Here is a 16,661-nt window from a genome sequence, read left to right as displayed (position 1 = left end):
TGGAGGCGCTGGGTATCGATCCCAGTACCTCTCGCATGCAAAGCGAGCACTCTACCACTTGAGCTACGCCCCCTTCGTTTTTATGCATCTTACACTTTCCGAGTTTATTCCGTCAATGTTTCAACACAAAATTTTGTATCCAGTTTCTAAGAAACGTCAGATTTTTACATTGCACTCTCCGCATATTTCAAAACAAGAATAATTTACAGCACACACTTCTCTCCTGTAAAACGTAATTGGCGATAAGCACTGCAAGAGTGAAATCAAATTGTGAAGGTCTCCTCTAAAACTTTACATTAAAACGTTAATTACATACACGACATTCTAGGTAAAATCTAACAAACATGCCATAATATTTTTTACATTTGGAAGCAGCTCTCCCAGGAAACCTAGTTAAGAAACGTCATGAAACCTCATACATCCACGTCAAAAGGGTAATGATATATTCAAATGAAGAAGAGGATTTATTGACTTTTAATTTGTAATTTTCGCTTACACGTGCATCTAATATTAGCGTATTTGTTTAAAATAATGAGAAACTGTTACAGTGCATGCACGAGCTTTCAATCCATTATTTATCGCACGCTAGGAGAAAAGTGCTCATTATTCTTCATTACACCCCTTACATAAGTTTTGTAAGTTTCTTTAGCGCTACTCCATTGTTACATACGTTTCTCGTGGATTCTGTTATGACACAAAACGATTTGTTTTAACTCGGGTTCAATCACACAACTAAAGTAAGAGAAAACCGGAAAGAATAAATATTTCTAGTCTCCAGCTACTTCAGAAATAAATATCATTACAAACAGGCGGTCGGTCATACTTAGAAGATGCGTACTGGCCATCAAGAAGAAACAGTGACAGCATAATAAACGTTCGAAAAGAAGAAAACTACATTAAACACGAACAGGGTTACAGACACAATTGAAACATTGATATATTACTTCTACTAATAGTTATTTTGTGTGCATATTAAGCATGAACATTTTCGTCATTACTGGTGGAAGCAATGGTTTACAAAGAAAGGTATGAACCAATTCAAGGAAATTTTGTGTAAAATAGAGTTTTGTTATTGTAAAGTTTCACGTGTACCAGTACTATTTAAATTAAATTTCTTTTTTGAGTGAGATGAGTAAAATTATTTTCGTAGCTCTTACTCCTTAATATTGTAATAGCAACGTCAGCTTCAGGAAACAGAGTGAGAATGGGTTTTATACGCTCATATTTCTGTATCGCAAGCAAAGCTAAGATCTTACTAGTACTTTGAAGGGTCGATCGAAACAGTTCTGTTTATTGAGACACGTCTGTAGGTATTCATTGGACAATCCAAGATCACGAAGAATTTTATAAAACGCTCTTTTTACGTACATTAAAGACAGATGAACGATAGCTATCTGAAATGGGATTTTTTTTGGAACATTATCTGTTGCCTACGTAATAGTGAGAATTTCTAGTAAACATCTGCGATGATCATTATGCCTCAAAGTTATGGGCGTCAGTTCTCCATTTACAATCAAATGCTCGTATATCTCTTTAGAAGAATGAAAAAATTCGAATTTAGGGGCAAATTAGAACAAATTTTAATATTTCAAACCGTACTTAATTAGAATAGGTATTTGCAAATTTCAAAGTCAAAGAGAAGAAAAAATTTTTTTGGTAAATTTGTGAAACGTTCCGTAATTTATTTAATTTTCTCTGAAACTGCTAAGTTATAAAGCAGTAAAAGTAATAAATAACTTAGAAATTCTCAAATATCTTTTCATAATGACGTCTCGATCATAAAGTAAAGAATTTAACCTTCTTCTTTCGTAATTATTTCAGAGAACTAAGATCGTTTGTATCTAAAGTTCCCCGTAAATGATTTGCCCATGAAATGTGATTGTTGACATAAATGCAGTTATATAATTACTACGTAGGTAAAACGCAAACTATGCTTTTAAGAAAACTTTATTAAAAGTATTGACAAGTCTAAACACAGTGACACCGTTTATGATTGTTTGAGAAACAAGCATTTTACTTATACTTCGTGATGTTGGGAAGAAATTTCCACGTTCCACAAACTCTACAACGATTGTGAGCCGTTTTCTTATCGAAGTTTCCACTGTGATGTATTTGGAAAAGATAAATATCTTCATTTCAAGAAGGGTGATTTATGAGTTAAGCATAAATATGATGTAAGAAGTATATAAATGTTGGATTCTCTATGTTTTCGGTGAGGACTTATTTCTCTATGACTCTAGTACTCACACTTGTTCTTTCACAGTTACTACAAAATAACATTACACATCTTTCTCATAGAGATATATTATGTTATTGAAGCTGTTTCACCACTTACACTGTGTTATCAACAGAGTATACCTGGCAGTTAGTACCACTGGAAACATAGTTTCAGGTGTAAAAGATAAATTGTAAATAAATTCGTATTGTTAAATGTTTTCGTTCATGTTTATAAAAATGTCATACATTTCGATGACATCATTGAAAGGGAAAGAGCAGAAAAACCGCCTTTCATTTTAAATCCCAAGAGATAACTTTCAAAGTATTTCTTCAACTCGGTGTATTCTCTCTGAAGTATTATTTATTTTAACCTAAAGTAAAATCATTCTTATTTTGTAAAGTCATAATTTTGCCATCCTTTTGTCAGTCACGTTCTGTATTATTTCGATGGGAGGCATCATTGAAAATTTCCTCACCTCAATTGCGTGTTTGTTTTTTTTTTATATTTGTAGCAAAATCACATTTGGAGGCGCTGGGTATCGATCCCAGTACCTCTCGCATGCAAAGCGAGCACTCTACCACTTGAGCTACGCCCCCTTCGTTTTTATGCATCTTACACTTTCCGAGTTTATTCCGTCAATGTTTCAACACAAAATTTTGTATCCAGTTTCTAAGAAACGTCAGATTTTTACATTGCACTCTCCGCATATTTCAAAACAAGAATAATTTACAGCACACACTTCTCTCCTGTAAAACGTAATTGGCGATAAGCACTGCAAGAGTGAAATCCAAATTGTGAAAGGTCTCCTCTAAAACTTTACATTAAAAACGTTAATTACATACACGACATTCTAGGTAAAATCTAACAAACATGCCATAATATTTTTTACATTTGGAAGCAGCTCTCCCAGGAAACCTAGTTAAGAAACGTCATGAAACCTCATACATCCACGTCAAAAGGGTAATGATATATTCAAATGAAGAAGAGGATTTATTGACTTTTAATTTGTAATTTTCGCTTACACGTGCATCTAATATTAGCGTATTTGTTTAAAATAATGAGAAACTGTTACAGTGCATGCACGAGCTTTCAATCCATTATTTATCGCACGCTAGGAGAAAAGTGCTCATTATTCTTCATTACACCCCTTACATAAGTTTTGTAAGTTTCTTTAGCGCTACTCCATTGTTACATACGTTTCTCGTGGATTCTGTTATGACACAAAACGATTTGTTTTAACTCGGGTTCAATCACACAACTAAAGTAAGAGAAAACCGGAAAGAATAAATATTTCTAGTCTCCAGCTACTTCAGAAATAAATATCATTACAAACAGGCGGTCGGTCATACTTAGAAGATGCGTACTGGCCATCAAGAAGAAACAGTGACAGCATAATAAACGTTCGAAAAGAAGAAAACTACATTAAACACGAACAGGGTTACAGACACAATTGAAACATTGATATATTACTTCTACTAATAGTTATTTTGTGTGCATATTAAGCATGAACATTTTCGTCATTACTGGTGGAAGCAATGGTTTACAAAGAAAAGGTATGAACCAATTCAAGGAAATTTTGTGTAAAAATAGAGTTTTGTTATTGTAAAGTTTCACGTGTACCAGTACTATTTAAATTAAATTTCTTTTTTGAGTGAGATGAGTAAAATTATTTTCGTAGCTCTTACTCCTTAATATTGTAATAGCAACGTCAGCTTCAGGAAACAGAAGTGAGAATGGGTTTTATACGCTCATATTTCTGTATCGCAAGCAAAGCTAAGATCTTACTAGTACTTTGAAGGGTCGATCAGAAACAGTTCTGTTTATTGAGACACGTCTGTAGGTATTCATTGGACAATCCAAGATCACGAAGAATTTTATAAAACGCTCTTTTTACGTACATTAAAGACAGATGAACGATAGCTATCTGAAATGGGATTTTTTTTGGAACATTATCTGTTGCCTACGTAATAGTGAGAATTTCTAGTAAACATCTGCGATGATCATTATGCCTCAAAGTTATGGGCGTCAGTTCTCCATTTACAATCAAATGCTCGTATATCTCTTTAGAAGAATGAAAAAATTCGAATTTAGGGGCAAATTAGAACAAATTTTAATATTTCAAACCGTACTTAATTAGAATAGGTATTTGCAAATTTCAAAGTCAAAGAGAAGAAAAAATTTTTTGGTAAATTTGTGAAACGTTCCGTAATTTATTTAATTTTCTCTGAAACTGCTAAGTTATAAAGCAGTAAAAGTAATAAATAACTTAGAAATTCTCAAATATCTTTTCATAATGACGTCTCGATCATAAAGTAAAGAATTTAACCTTCTTCTTTCGTAATTATTTCAGAGAACTAAGATCGTTTGTATCTAAAGTTCCCCGTAAATGATTTGCCCATGAAATGTGATTGTTGACATAAATGCAGTTATATAATTACTACGTAGGTAAAACGCAAACTATGCTTTTAAGAAAACTTTATTAAAAGTATTGACAAGTCTAAACACAGTGACACCGTTTATGATTGTTTGAGAAACAAGCATTTTACTTATACTTCGTGATGTTGGGAAGAAATTTCCACGTTCCACAAACTCTACAACGATTGTGAGCCGTTTTCTTATCGAAGTTTCCACTGTGATGTATTTGGAAAAAGATAAATATCTTCATTTCAAGAAGGGTGATTTATGAGTTAAGCATAAATATGATGTAAGAAGTATATAAATGTTGGATTCTCTATGTTTTCGGTGAGGACTTATTTCTCTATGACTCTAGTACTCACACTTGTTCTTTCACAGTTACTACAAAATAACATTACACATCTTTCTCATAGAGATATATTATGTTATTGAAGCTGTTTCACCACTTACACTGTGTTATCAACAGAGTATACCTGGCAGTTAGTACCACTGGAAACATAGTTTCAGGTGTAAAAGATAAATTGTAAATAAATTCGTATTGTTAAATGTTTTCGTTCATGTTTATAAAATGTCATACATTTCGATGACATCATTGAAAGGAAAGAGCAGAAAAACCGCCTTTCATTTTAAATCCCAAGAGATAACTTTCAAAGTATTTCTTCAACTCGGTGTATTCTCTCTGAAGTATTATTTATTTTAACCTAAAGTAAAATCATTCTTATTTTGTAAAGTCATAATTTTGCCATCCTTTTGTCAGTCACGTTCTGTATTATTTCGATGGGAGGCATCATTGAAAATTTCCTCACCTCAATTGCGTGTTTTTTTTTTTTATATTTGTAGCAAAATCACATTTGGAGGCGCTGGGTATCGATCCCAGTACCTCTCGCATGCAAAGCGAGCACTCTACCACTTGAGCTACGCCCCCTTCGTTTTTATGCATCTTACACTTTCCGAGTTTATTCCGTCAATGTTTCAACACAAAATTTTGTATCCAGTTTCTAAGAAACGTCAGATTTTTACATTGCACTCTCCGCATATTTCAAAACAAGAATAATTTACAGCACACACTTCTCTCCTGTAAAACGTAATTGGCGATAAGCACTGCAAGAGTGAAATCAAATTGTGAAAGGTCTCCTCTAAAACTTTACATTAAAACGTTAATTACATACACGACATTCTAGGTAAAATCTAACAAACATGCCATAATATTTTTTACATTTGGAAGCAGCTCTCCCAGGAAACCTAGTTAAGAAACGTCATGAAACCTCATACATCCACGTCAAAAGGGTAATGATATATTCAAATGAAGAAGAGGATTTATTGACTTTTAATTTGTAATTTTCGCTTACACGTGCATCTAATATTAGCGTATTTGTTTAAAATAATGAGAAACTGTTACAGTGCATGCACGAGCTTTCAATCCATTATTTATCGCACGCTAGGAGAAAAGTGCTCATTATTCTTCATTACACCCCTTACATAAGTTTTGTAAGTTTCTTTAGCGCTACTCCATTGTTACATACGTTTCTCGTGGATTCTGTTATGACACAAAACGATTTGTTTTAACTCGGGTTCAATCACACAACTAAAGTAAGAGAAACCGGAAAGAATAAATATTTCTAGTCTCCAGCTACTTCAGAAATAAATATCATTACAAACAGGCGGTCGGTCATACTTAGAAGATGCGTACTGGCCATCAAGAAGAAACAGTGACAGCATAATAAACGTTCGAAAAGAAGAAAACTACATTAAACACGAACAGGGTTACAGACACAATTGAAACATTGATATATTACTTCTACTAATAGTTATTTTGTGTGCATATTAAGCATGAACATTTTCGTCATTACTGGTGGAAGCAATGGTTTACAAAGAAAAGGTATGAACCAATTCAAGGAAATTTTGTGTAAAATAGAGTTTTGTTATTGTAAAGTTTCACGTGTACCAGTACTATTTAAATTAAATTTCTTTTTTGAGTGAGATGAGTAAAATTATTTTCGTAGCTCTTACTCCTTAATATTGTAATAGCAACGTCAGCTTCAGGAAACAGAAGTGAGAATGGGTTTTATACGCTCATATTTCTGTATCGCAAGCAAAGCTAAGATCTTACTAGTACTTTGAAGGGTCGATCGAAACAGTTCTGTTTATTGAGACACGTCTGTAGGTATTCATTGGACAATCCAAGATCACGAAGAATTTTATAAAACGCTCTTTTTACGTACATTAAAGACAGATGAACGATAGCTATCTGAAATGGGATTTTTTTTTTGGAACATTATCTGTTGCCTACGTAATAGTGAGAATTTCTAGTAAACATCTGCGATGATCATTATGCCTCAAAGTTATGGGCGTCAGTTCTCCATTTACAATCAAATGCTCGTATATCTCTTTAGAAGAATGAAAAAATTCGAATTTAGGGGCAAATTAGAACAAATTTTAATATTTCAAACCGTACTTAATTAGAATAGGTATTTGCAAATTTCAAAGTCAAAGAGAAGAAAAATTTTTTTGGTAAATTTGTGAAACGTTCCGTAATTTATTTAATTTTCTCTGAAACTGCTAAGTTATAAAGCAGTAAAAGTAATAAATAACTTAGAAATTCTCAAATATCTTTTCATAATGACGTCTCGATCATAAAGTAAAGAATTTAACCTTCTTCTTTCGTAATTATTTCAGAGAACTAAGATCGTTTGTATCTAAAGTTCCCCGTAAATGATTTGCCCATGAAATGTGATTGTTGACATAAATGCAGTTATATAATTACTACGTAGGTAAAACGCAAACTATGCTTTTAAGAAAACTTTATTAAAAGTATTGACAAGTCTAAACACAGTGACACCGTTTATGATTGTTTGAGAAACAAGCATTTTACTTATACTTCGTGATGTTGGGAAGAAATTTCCACGTTCCACAAACTCTACAACGATTGTGAGCCGTTTTCTTATCGAAGTTTCCACTGTGATGTATTTGGAAAAAGATAAATATCTTCATTTCAAGAAGGGTGATTTATGAGTTAAGCATAAATATGATGTAAGAAGTATATAAATGTTGGATTCTCTATGTTTTCGGTGAGGACTTATTTCTCTATGACTCTAGTACTCACACTTGTTCTTTCACAGTTACTACAAAATAACATTACACATCTTTCTCATAGAGATATATTATGTTATTGAAGCTGTTTCACCACTTACACTGTGTTATCAACAGAGTATACCTGGCAGTTAGTACCACTGGAAACATAGTTTCAGGTGTAAAAGATAAATTGTAAATAAATTCGTATTGTTAAATGTTTTCGTTCATGTTTATAAAATGTCATACATTTCGATGACATCATTGAAAGGAAAGAGCAGAAAAACCGCCTTTCATTTTAAATCCCAAGAGATAACTTTCAAAGTATTTCTTCAACTCGGTGTATTCTCTCTGAAGTATTATTTATTTTAACCTAAAGTAAAATCATTCTTATTTTGTAAAGTCATAATTTTGCCATCCTTTTGTCAGTCACGTTCTGTATTATTTCGATGGGAGGCATCATTGAAAATTTCCTCACCTCAATTGCGTGTTTGTTTTTTTTTATATTTGTAGCAAAATCACATTTGGAGGCGCTGGGTATCGATCCCAGTACCTCTCGCATGCAAAGCGAGCACTCTACCACTTGAGCTACGCCCCCTTCGTTTTTATGCATCTTACACTTTCCGAGTTTATTCCGTCAATGTTTCAACACAAAATTTTGTATCCAGTTTCTAAGAAACGTCAGATTTTTACATTGCACTCTCCGCATATTTCAAAACAAGAATAATTTACAGCACACACTTCTCTCCTGTAAAACGTAATTGGCGATAAGCACTGCAAGAGTGAAATCCAAATTGTGAAAGGTCTCCTCTAAAACTTTACATTAAAAACGTTAATTACATACACGACATTCTAGGTAAAATCTAACAAACATGCCATAATATTTTTTACATTTGGAAGCAGCTCTCCCAGGAAACCTAGTTAAGAAACGTCATGAAACCTCATACATCCACGTCAAAAGGGTAATGATATATTCAAATGAAGAAGAGGATTTATTGACTTTTAATTTGTAATTTTCGCTTACACGTGCATCTAATATTAGCGTATTTGTTTAAAATAATGAGAAACTGTTACAGTGCATGCACGAGCTTTCAATCCATTATTTATCGCACGCTAGGAGAAAAGTGCTCATTATTCTTCATTACACCCCTTACATAAGTTTTGTAAGTTTCTTTAGCGCTACTCCATTGTTACATACGTTTCTCGTGGATTCTGTTATGACACAAAACGATTTGTTTTAACTCGGGTTCAATCACACAACTAAAGTAAGAGAAAACCGGAAAGAATAAATATTTCTAGTCTCCAGCTACTTCAGAAATAAATATCATTACAAACAGGCGGTCGGTCATACTTAGAAGATGCGTACTGGCCATCAAGAAGAAACAGTGACAGCATAATAAACGTTCGAAAAGAAGAAAACTACATTAAACACGAACAGGGTTACAGACACAATTGAAACATTGATATATTACTTCTACTAATAGTTATTTTGTGTGCATATTAAGCATGAACATTTTCGTCATTACTGGTGGAAGCAATGGTTTACAAAGAAAAGGTATGAACCAATTCAAGGAAATTTTGTGTAAAATAGAGTTTTGTTATTGTAAAGTTTCACGTGTACCAGTACTATTTAAATTAAATTTCTTTTTTGAGTGAGATGAGTAAAATTATTTTCGTAGCTCTTACTCCTTAATATTGTAATAGCAACGTCAGCTTCAGGAAACAGAAGTGAGAATGGGTTTTATACGCTCATATTTCTGTATCGCAAGCAAAGCTAAGATCTTACTAGTACTTTGAAGGGTCGATCGAAACAGTTCTGTTTATTGAGACACGTCTGTAGGTATTCATTGGACAATCCAAGATCACGAAGAATTTTATAAAACGCTCTTTTTACGTACATTAAAGACAGATGAACGATAGCTATCTGAAATGGGATTTTTTTTTTGGAACATTATCTGTTGCCTACGTAATAGTGAGAATTTCTAGTAAACATCTGCGATGATCATTATGCCTCAAAGTTATGGGCGTCAGTTCTCCATTTACAATCAAATGCTCGTATATCTCTTTAGAAGAATGAAAAAATTCGAATTTAGGGGCAAATTAGAACAAATTTTAATATTTCAAACCGTACTTAATTAGAATAGGTATTTGCAAATTTCAAAGTCAAAGAGAAGAAAAATTTTTTTGGTAAATTTGTGAAACGTTCCGTAATTTATTTAATTTTCTCTGAAACTGCTAAGTTATAAAGCAGTAAAAGTAATAAATAACTTAGAAATTCTCAAATATCTTTTCATAATGACGTCTCGATCATAAAGTAAAGAATTTAACCTTCTTCTTTCGTAATTATTTCAGAGAACTAAGATCGTTTGTATCTAAAGTTCCCCGTAAATGATTTGCCCATGAAATGTGATTGTTGACATAAATGCAGTTATATAATTACTACGTAGGTAAAACGCAAACTATGCTTTTAAGAAAACTTTATTAAAAGTATTGACAAGTCTAAACACAGTGACACCGTTTATGATTGTTTGAGAAACAAGCATTTTACTTATACTTCGTGATGTTGGGAAGAAATTTCCACGTTCCACAAACTCTACAACGATTGTGAGCCGTTTTCTTATCGAAGTTTCCACTGTGATGTATTTGGAAAAAGATAAATATCTTCATTTCAAGAAGGGTGATTTATGAGTTAAGCATAAATATGATGTAAGAAGTATATAAATGTTGGATTCTCTATGTTTTCGGTGAGGACTTATTTCTCTATGACTCTAGTACTCACACTTGTTCTTTCACAGTTACTACAAAATAACATTACACATCTTTCTCATAGAGATATATTATGTTATTGAAGCTGTTTCACCACTTACACTGTGTTATCAACAGAGTATACCTGGCAGTTAGTACCACTGGAAACATAGTTTCAGGTGTAAAAGATAAATTGTAAATAAATTCGTATTGTTAAATGTTTTCGTTCATGTTTATAAAAATGTCATACATTTCGATGACATCATTGAAAGGGAAAGAGCAGAAAAACCGCCTTTCATTTTAAATCCCAAGAGATAACTTTCAAAGTATTTCTTCAACTCGGTGTATTCTCTCTGAAGTATTATTTATTTTAACCTAAAGTAAAATCATTCTTATTTTGTAAAGTCATAATTTTGCCATCCTTTTGTCAGTCACGTTCTGTATTATTTCGATGGGAGGCATCATTGAAAATTTCCTCACCTCAATTGCGTGTTTGTTTTTTTTTATATTTGTAGCAAAATCACATTTGGAGGCGCTGGGTATCGATCCCAGTACCTCTCGCATGCAAAGCGAGCACTCTACCACTTGAGCTACGCCCCCTTCGTTTTTATGCATCTTACACTTTCCGAGTTTATTCCGTCAATGTTTCAACACAAAATTTTGTATCCAGTTTCTAAGAAACGTCAGATTTTTACATTGCACTCTCCGCATATTTCAAAACAAGAATAATTTACAGCACACACTTCTCTCCTGTAAAACGTAATTGGCGATAAGCACTGCAAGAGTGAAATCCAAATTGTGAAAGGTCTCCTCTAAAACTTTACATTAAAACGTTAATTACATACACGACATTCTAGGTAAAATCTAACAAACATGCCATAATATTTTTTACATTTGGAAGCAGCTCTCCCAGGAAACCTAGTTAAGAAACGTCATGAAACCTCATACATCCACGTCAAAAGGGTAATGATATATTCAAATGAAGAAGAGGATTTATTGACTTTTAATTTGTAATTTTCGCTTACACGTGCATCTAATATTAGCGTATTTGTTTAAAATAATGAGAAACTGTTACAGTGCATGCACGAGCTTTCAATCCATTATTTATCGCACGCTAGGAGAAAAGTGCTCATTATTCTTCATTACACCCCTTACATAAGTTTTGTAAGTTTCTTTAGCGCTACTCCATTGTTACATACGTTTCTCGTGGATTCTGTTATGACACAAAACGATTTGTTTTAACTCGGGTTCAATCACACAACTAAAGTAAGAGAAAACCGGAAAGAATAAATATTTCTAGTCTCCAGCTACTTCAGAAATAAATATCATTACAAACAGGCGGTCGGTCATACTTAGAAGATGCGTACTGGCCATCAAGAAGAAACAGTGACAGCATAATAAACGTTCGAAAAGAAGAAAACTACATTAAACACGAACAGGGTTACAGACACAATTGAAACATTGATATATTACTTCTACTAATAGTTATTTTGTGTGCATATTAAGCATGAACATTTTCGTCATTACTGGTGGAAGCAATGGTTTACAAAGAAAAGGTATGAACCAATTCAAGGAAATTTTGTGTAAAATAGAGTTTTGTTATTGTAAAGTTTCACGTGTACCAGTACTATTTAAATTAAATTTCTTTTTTGAGTGAGATGAGTAAAATTATTTTCGTAGCTCTTACTCCTTAATATTGTAATAGCAACGTCAGCTTCAGGGAAACAAGTGAGAATGGGTTTTATACGCTCATATTTCTGTATCGCAAGCAAAGCTAAGATCTTACTAGTACTTTGAAGGGTCGATCGAAACAGTTCTGTTTATTGAGACACGTCTGTAGGTATTCATTGGACAATCCAAGATCACGAAGAATTTTATAAAACGCTCTTTTTACGTACATTAAAGACAGATGAACGATAGCTATCTGAAATGGGATTTTTTTTGGAACATTATCTGTTGCCTACGTAATAGTGAGAATTTCTAGTAAACATCTGCGATGATCATTATGCCTCAAAGTTATGGGCGTCAGTTCTCCATTTACAATCAAATGCTCGTATATCTCTTTAGAAGAATGAAAAAATTCGAATTTAGGGGCAAATTAGAACAAATTTTAATATTTCAAACCGTACTTAATTAGAATAGGTATTTGCAAATTTCAAAGTCAAAGAGAAGAAAAAATTTTTTTGGTAAATTTGTGAAACGTTCCGTAATTTATTTAATTTTCTCTGAAACTGCTAAGTTATAAAGCAGTAAAAGTAATAAATAACTTAGAAATTCTCAAATATCTTTTCATAATGACGTCTCGATCATAAAGTAAAGAATTTAACCTTCTTCTTTCGTAATTATTTCAGAGAACTAAGATCGTTTGTATCTAAAGTTCCCCGTAAATGATTTGCCCATGAAATGTGATTGTTGACATAAATGCAGTTATATAATTACTACGTAGGTAAAACGCAAACTATGCTTTTAAGAAAACTTTATTAAAAGTATTGACAAGTCTAAACACAGTGACACCGTTTATGATTGTTTGAGAAACAAGCATTTTACTTATACTTCGTGATGTTGGGAAGAAATTTCCACGTTCCACAAACTCTACAACGATTGTGAGCCGTTTTCTTATCGAAGTTTCCACTGTGATGTATTTGGAAAAAGATAAATATCTTCATTTCAAGAAGGGTGATTTATGAGTTAAGCATAAATATGATGTAAGAAGTATATAAATGTTGGATTCTCTATGTTTTCGGTGAGGACTTATTTCTCTATGACTCTAGTACTCACACTTGTTCTTTCACAGTTACTACAAAATAACATTACACATCTTTCTCATAGAGATATATTATGTTATTGAAGCTGTTTCACCACTTACACTGTGTTATCAACAGAGTATACCTGGCAGTTAGTACCACTGGAAACATAGTTTCAGGTGTAAAAGATAAATTGTAAATAAATTCGTATTGTTAAATGTTTTCGTTCATGTTTATAAAAAATGTCATACATTTCGATGACATCATTGAAAGGGAAAGAGCAGAAAAACCGCCTTTCATTTTAAATCCCAAGAGATAACTTTCAAAGTATTTCTTCAACTCGGTGTATTCTCTCTGAAGTATTATTTATTTTAACCTAAAGTAAAATCATTCTTATTTTGTAAAGTCATAATTTTGCCATCCTTTTGTCAGTCACGTTCTGTATTATTTCGATGGGAGGCATCATTGAAAATTTCCTCACCTCAATTGCGTGTTTGTTTTTTTTTATATTTGTAGCAAAATCACATTTGGAGGCGCTGGGTATCGATCCCAGTACCTCTCGCATGCAAAGCGAGCACTCTACCACTTGAGCTACGCCCCCTTCGTTTTTATGCATCTTACACTTTCCGAGTTTATTCCGTCAATGTTTCAACACAAAATTTTGTATCCAGTTTCTAAGAAACGTCAGATTTTTACATTGCACTCTCCGCATATTTCAAAACAAGAATAATTTACAGCACACACTTCTCTCCTGTAAAACGTAATTGGCGATAAGCACTGCAAGAGTGAAATCCAAATTGTGAAAGGTCTCCTCTAAAACTTTACATTAAAACGTTAATTACATACACGACATTCTAGGTAAAATCTAACAAACATGCCATAATATTTTTTACATTTGGAAGCAGCTCTCCCAGGAAACCTAGTTAAGAAACGTCATGAAACCTCATACATCCACGTCAAAAGGGTAATGATATATTCAAATGAAGAAGAGGATTTATTGACTTTTAATTTGTAATTTTCGCTTACACGTGCATCTAATATTAGCGTATTTGTTTAAAATAATGAGAAACTGTTACAGTGCATGCACGAGCTTTCAATCCATTATTTATCGCACGCTAGGAGAAAAGTGCTCATTATTCTTCATTACACCCCTTACATAAGTTTTGTAAGTTTCTTTAGCGCTACTCCATTGTTACATACGTTTCTCGTGGATTCTGTTATGACACAAAACGATTTGTTTTAACTCGGGTTCAATCACACAACTAAAGTAAGAGAAAACCGGAAAGAATAAATATTTCTAGTCTCCAGCTACTTCAGAAATAAATATCATTACAAACAGGCGGTCGGTCATACTTAGAAGATGCGTACTGGCCATCAAGAAGAAACAGTGACAGCATAATAAACGTTCGAAAAGAAGAAAACTACATTAAACACGAACAGGGTTACAGACACAATTGAAACATTGATATATTACTTCTACTAATAGTTATTTTGTGTGCATATTAAGCATGAACATTTTCGTCATTACTGGTGGAAGCAATGGTTTACAAAGAAAAGGTATGAACCAATTCCAAGGAAATTTTGTGTAAAAATAGAGTTTTGTTATTGTAAAGTTTCACGTGTACCAGTACTATTTAAATTAAATTTCTTTTTGAGTGAGATGAGTAAAATTATTTTCGTAGCTCTTACTCCTTAATATTGTAATAGCAACGTCAGCTTCAGGGAAACGAAGTGAGAATGGGTTTTATACGCTCATATTTCTGTATCGCAAGCAAAGCTAAGATCTTACTAGTACTTTGAAGGGTCGATCGAAACAGTTCTGTTTATTGAGACACGTCTGTAGGTATTCATTGGACAATCCAAGATCACGAAGAATTTTATAAAACGCTCTTTTTACGTACATTAAAGACAGATGAACGATAGCTATCTGAAATGGGATTTTTTTTTTTGGAACATTATCTGTTGCCTACGTAATAGTGAGAATTTCTAGTAAACATCTGCGATGATCATTATGCCTCAAAGTTATGGGCGTCAGTTCTCCATTTACAATCAAATGCTCGTATATCTCTTTAGAAGAATGAAAAAATTCGAATTTAGGGGCAAATTAGAACAAATTTTAATATTTCAAACCGTACTTAATTAGAATAGGTATTTGCAAATTTCAAAGTCAAAGAGAAGAAAAAATTTTTTGGTAAATTTGTGAAACGTTCCGTAATTTATTTAATTTTCTCTGAAACTGCTAAGTTATAAAGCAGTAAAAGTAATAAATAACTTAGAAATTCTCAAATATCTTTTCATAATGACGTCTCGATCATAAAGTAAAGAATTTAACCTTCTTCTTTCGTAATTATTTCAGAGAACTAAGATCGTTTGTATCTAAAGTTCCCCGTAAATGATTTGCCCATGAAATGTGATTGTTGACATAAATGCAGTTATATAATTACTACGTAGGTAAAACGCAAACTATGCTTTTAAGAAAACTTTATTAAAAGTATTGACAAGTCTAAACACAGTGACACCGTTTATGATTGTTTGAGAAACAAGCATTTTACTTATACTTCGTGATGTTGGGAAGAAATTTCCACGTTCCACAAACTCTACAACGATTGTGAGCCGTTTTCTTATCGAAGTTTCCACTGTGATGTATTTGGAAAAAAGATAAATATCTTCATTTCAAGAAGGGTGATTTATGAGTTAAGCATAAATATGATGTAAGAAGTATATAAATGTTGGATTCTCTATGTTTTCGGTGAGGACTTATTTCTCTATGACTCTAGTACTCACACTTGTTCTTTCACAGTTACTACAAAATAACATTACACATCTTTCTCATAGAGATATATTATGTTATTGAAGCTGTTTCACCACTTACACTGTGTTATCAACAGAGTATACCTGGCAGTTAGTACCACTGGAAACATAGTTTCAGGTGTAAAAGATAAATTGTAAATAAATTCGTATTGTTAAATGTTTTCGTTCATGTTTATAAAAATGTCATACATTTCGATGACATCATTGAAAGGGAAAGAGCAGAAAAACCGCCTTTCATTTTAAATCCCAAGAGATAACTTTCAAAGTATTTCTTCAACTCGGTGTATTCTCTCTGAAGTATTATTTATTTTAACCTAAAGTAAAATCATTCTTATTTTGTAAAGTCATAATTTTGCCATCCTTTTGTCAGTCACGTTCTGTATTATTTAGATGGGAGGCATCATTGAAAATTTCCTCACCTCAATTGCGTGTTTTTTTTTTTTTATATTTGTAGCAAAATCACATTTGGAGGCGCTGGGTATCGATCCCAGTACCTCTCGCATGCAAAGCGAGCACTCTACCACTTGAGCTACGCCCCCTTCGTTTTTATGCATCTTACACTTTCCGAGTTTATTCCGTCAATGTTTCAACACAAAATTTTGTATCCAGTTTCTAAGAAACGTCAGATTTTACATTGCACTCTCCGCATATTTCAAAAC

General features: G+C 32.9%; 7 non-coding genes across 7 annotated transcripts; all 7 read right to left on the bottom strand.

Annotated features, from left to right (window-relative positions):
- On the bottom strand, positions 1 to 73 carry TRNAA-UGC (transfer RNA alanine (anticodon UGC)). Its single transcript has one exon. It is a non-coding gene; the product is annotated as a tRNA-Ala (tRNA).
- A 2,668-nt stretch (positions 74 to 2,741) lies between these two features.
- TRNAA-UGC (transfer RNA alanine (anticodon UGC)) lies at positions 2,742 to 2,814 on the bottom strand. Its single transcript has one exon. It is a non-coding gene; the product is annotated as a tRNA-Ala (tRNA).
- Positions 2,815 to 5,485: 2,671 nt separating this feature from the next.
- TRNAA-UGC (transfer RNA alanine (anticodon UGC)) lies at positions 5,486 to 5,558 on the bottom strand. Its single transcript has one exon. It is a non-coding gene; the product is annotated as a tRNA-Ala (tRNA).
- A 2,669-nt stretch (positions 5,559 to 8,227) lies between these two features.
- Positions 8,228 to 8,300, bottom strand: TRNAA-UGC (transfer RNA alanine (anticodon UGC)). Its single transcript has one exon. It is a non-coding gene; the product is annotated as a tRNA-Ala (tRNA).
- Positions 8,301 to 10,974: 2,674 nt separating this feature from the next.
- On the bottom strand, positions 10,975 to 11,047 carry TRNAA-UGC (transfer RNA alanine (anticodon UGC)). Its single transcript has one exon. It is a non-coding gene; the product is annotated as a tRNA-Ala (tRNA).
- Positions 11,048 to 13,719: 2,672 nt separating this feature from the next.
- Positions 13,720 to 13,792, bottom strand: TRNAA-UGC (transfer RNA alanine (anticodon UGC)). The gene has a single exon. It is a non-coding gene; the product is annotated as a tRNA-Ala (tRNA).
- Positions 13,793 to 16,468: 2,676 nt separating this feature from the next.
- Positions 16,469 to 16,541, bottom strand: TRNAA-UGC (transfer RNA alanine (anticodon UGC)). The gene has a single exon. It is a non-coding gene; the product is annotated as a tRNA-Ala (tRNA).
- Positions 16,542 to 16,661: the final 120 nt, after the last annotated feature.

Source organism: Tachypleus tridentatus, chromosome 6, assembly GCF_004210375.1.
Source record: "Tachypleus tridentatus isolate NWPU-2018 chromosome 6, ASM421037v1, whole genome shotgun sequence".
In the NCBI taxonomy this organism is placed as follows: Eukaryota; Metazoa; Arthropoda; class Merostomata; order Xiphosura; family Limulidae; genus Tachypleus; species Tachypleus tridentatus.
This window is presented reverse-complemented; position numbering and strand designations above follow the sequence as displayed.